This window comes from Solanum stenotomum, chromosome 7 (assembly GCF_019186545.1).
Source record: "Solanum stenotomum isolate F172 chromosome 7, ASM1918654v1, whole genome shotgun sequence".
Taxonomy (NCBI): Eukaryota; Viridiplantae; Streptophyta; class Magnoliopsida; order Solanales; family Solanaceae; genus Solanum; species Solanum stenotomum.
The window spans coordinates 41,052,689-41,056,499 of NC_064288.1; the positions used below are offsets into that span (position 1 = coordinate 41,052,689).

The 3,811-nt window shown below is 38.0% G+C and overlaps 1 pseudogene; it reads left to right on the forward strand.

Annotated features, from left to right (window-relative positions):
- The window catches only part of LOC125869901 (uncharacterized), a 4,273-nt pseudogene extending 1,984 nt beyond the window's left edge, over nt 1-2,289 (forward strand).
- Nucleotides 2,290-3,811: the final 1,522 nt, after the last annotated feature.

Genomic DNA, 3,811 nt, shown 5'->3' on the forward strand with positions numbered 1-3,811 from the left:
AAATGAGATGCCCCAAAATTCAATCTTACTATGTGATATTTTTTATGTATGGGGCATCGATTTCATAGGACCTTTCCCTTCTTCCCACTCTTTTGAATATATCCTGGTAGCAGTTGACTATGTATCCAAATGGGTCGAGGCAATTCCTACTAGGACAAATGATGCTCGTGTGGTGTGCGAGTTCTTGAGAAAAAATATTTTTACTAGATTTGGCACACCAAGAGTCATCATTAGTGATAATGGATCTCATTTTATTAACAAACAATTTGCATCATTGCTGGGTAAGTATAGGGTAACTCATAAAACAGGAACACCATACCATGCCCAAACTAGTGGGCAAGTAGAAGTGGCTAACCGTGAGTTAAAAAGAATTCTTGAAAAAATGGTTAGTGTGTCTCGTAAGGATTGGTCAATACGGTTAGATGATGCCTTGTGGGCATATAGAACTGCATTTAAAACACTAATAGGCACATCCCCGTATAAATTAGTGTTTGGAAAGGCATGTCATTTGCCTGTTGAAATTGAGCACAAGGCATATTGGGCTATAAAATTACTTAATCTTGATCTAAGTCTTGCAGGAGAGAACAGGTGCATGCAGATGAATGAATTAGAGGAGTTCCGGCAAGATGCTTATGAGAATGCAAGAATTTTCAAGGAAAAAACAGAAGTATAGCATGATCGTCTCATCAAGACAAAAGAATTTAAGGAAGGGGACAAAGTGCTACTTTACAATAGTAGACTGTGCCTTTTTCCTGGAAAATTCAAATTAAGATGGACGGGACCATATGTGGTGAAGAATGTAAGTCCATATGGTGCAATTGAAATCTTCAATGCACAAGGAACTGAAAGCTTCAAGGTTAATGGACACCATTTAAAGCAATATGTGGTTGGAGGATTTGAAAAACAATCTTCTAACATTATTATTGAATAGCCCAAGTTGGGCTACCTGGGTCGTGCCGCGACGTTAAATCAGGCGCTTATTGGGAGGCAACCCAAAAAAAAAAAGGTCGTTCGCGCGCCCGCGCAAATTCCATTTAGAATGCACGACCAGCGCACCACAACAGACGAGGTCGCAGCCTCACCGCGCGACCGCGCGAAACCAAGCCCAAACTCGCGACCAGCGCGCGGGTTTCAACGAGCGTACTGTCTCACTGCGCGATCGCGTGGGTCGTTCCTTTAATCGCGTGCTCAGCGCGCGGGCCTCCCACCAGGTAAGTTTAATTTTTTGTTTTTTTCTAAGGTTTAAAAATAATAATAAAAAATAAATAAACCTTGTTCTTTTATTTTCCTTATTACCTTATATCTTCGTTCTTTCTTCTTCTTTTTTCTCTTCTTACTTCTCTTATTTCTTTCTTTTCAAGAATAACTCTAACCCCAAATTCTTTCTCATTCTTCTCTAAAAGTGCTACAGTAGGAGCATTTTTCTCATTCTCATTCATTCATCAAGAATTCAAGGTATGTATATCACTAATTTTCTTTATTTATGGTGGTCTTGCCTAAGATAGTATGAAAGAAGATGGTGTAATTAGGTTTATTATTATATTTTTTTTTCTTTTCTATAATAGTGTTTGATGATCCAACATGTGATAAAAATGTCAATTGCATAATCTGCTTGATTGTTGGATAGATATTTACACAATTGTGTTTCCAATTGAAGTAAAAACATGATGCACACAAGGTGTTTGATAAAATTCCTCAATGGGAACAATGAAAAAGAATTTAAGAAAAGAGAGGGAATGAAAAAGGAAGCAACCCACCTTTTGTGATTTTAGGTGCACATTGCTAGAATTGGAATGCCAAGTTACTATACTAAGTGAATTACTTTCTTCTTGGCAGGATACTCAACCTAATGGAGAATCCACGAAAGAGAAAAAAATTGGGGGTTGTTCCAAGCAAAAGAGGAAGTTCCTCAACACAAAAGGGTTCAAATTCTTCAAAGGAAAAGAACCGCCACCATTGAAATCATATGATGCCACCAAATTTGTTTCTTGGGAAGCTCAACAACGGTTTAAGGTGAAATCATTCAAAAAAGCCATTGTAGAAAAGGGAGTTGAGCAAGGTTCATTGATAGGCGATTGTCAGCAGGTTTATCAAGAGATTGTGCGGCGCAAATGGGAAGTTCTTTTTGAGCAGCCTGAGAAGGCTAATATGACAGTTGTGATGGAATTCTATGCAAACTTGTCGGAGCATGAGTATCAAGTGTGCATGGTACGGGGGAAGACGGTGAATTTTGCACAAGAAGCCATTGAAAGTTATGATGGAATTCTATGCAAACTTGCCAGAGCATGAGTATCAAAAGTGCATGGTACGGGGGAAGACAGTGAATTTTGCACAAGAAGCCATTGAAAACGCCTATAACTTCCCAGAATTTAGTGGTACAACGGAGGATGAATATCGTACAACATACATGAAGGAGCCTTACAAATGGGACATGTTCATTGAAGTTATTTGTACATCCGGACAGCCAGTTCATTGGTTGAAGGAGAATCACAAATTTCACTCCAAGAGCTTGAACATTGAGGCTAAGTGTTGGTTTCATATTATCACTAGTTGTATCCTTCCCTCCACCAATACTACTGAGCTATGTAGACTCTCTGCTATTAAATTCAAGAAGTCCGATGTTACTCTAATGGCTGGTCCGAAGTTCAGAGCGGATAGAGTGACAATTGAAAAAGCAATACGACAGCTCGCAAGTACTGAAGAAGTAGGCAACGATGACGTTGATGATGTGGAAGAGTTACCCGATCATGTAGTGTCACCTACCCAAAGCACTCAGGATTCAATGGGGAGGTCATGGGAGGAGCGATTTCACTCTCTTGAAACTCAGGTAGATGCGCTACACTCTTCGATGGTTGATATGCATAAGAAGATGAACGAGCTTACGGTCAACACAGGTAAATCAGATAGAAAGATCATGGCTTGGTTACGCACGCTTGGCCGAACATACACAATGGATCCCAGCACGGTTTCCGATACTGATTGAAGAAACTGATAGGAAAGTTTCCTTTACTTTTGCAGTTTCTTTATGACATGGGGACATGTCATAACTTAAGTGTGGGGTGAAGTAATTTAAAAAAAAAAAGAAAAAAAATATCTTCTTCTTAGGATAGCTTCTTTGTTATACTTGTATGGGTTTCTTGTCTGATTCTTTTACCATAGTCGTATTTATTTTGAATCAGACATTTTTTAGGATAGGAGTCATAGCATAGTTGTTTAACAAGAATTAGAGGTAGAAATTGATGGATTCCAATCTAGAGGTTGTGTTGCTTGCTTTATTGAATTTTGCATACTTGTTGGCATGAGAAGTTGAGGCATAATCAATCCTTGAATATTGTGTGGTGAAATGATTTTGATGTGTACTCATGTTTGAAAAGATCTAGAACTTGGCATGGTAGTTTTTTGAGCCGAAATCTTAGGACTTTTTGAGGAAGATCATGATTGTAGGCTTTCTTTGGTTAACCCAATTCTAGCCTAAATTCACCAACCTTGGTTGATAAGTATCCCTAGTCAACAAATTTGAGCCTTATAATAATCTATTTTCTTTGATTAGCCAATAAATCCTTTTAGTCTAATCCCCCGGGTGTCACTCTCTTAATTGGAAGAATAAAAAAGTGTAGAGAAGTGATATACATATATATATATATATATATATATATATATATATATATATAAAAGGGTGAAAAGGAGAGAAGGACAACAAAAGTTGTTGGATGTGTCTACAAACTTCAAAAGAACACAAAAAAAAGAAGAGAGGGGAAAATGACTTTCCACAACCAACCTTACCACAAATTATACCTGTACAAGTCCTACA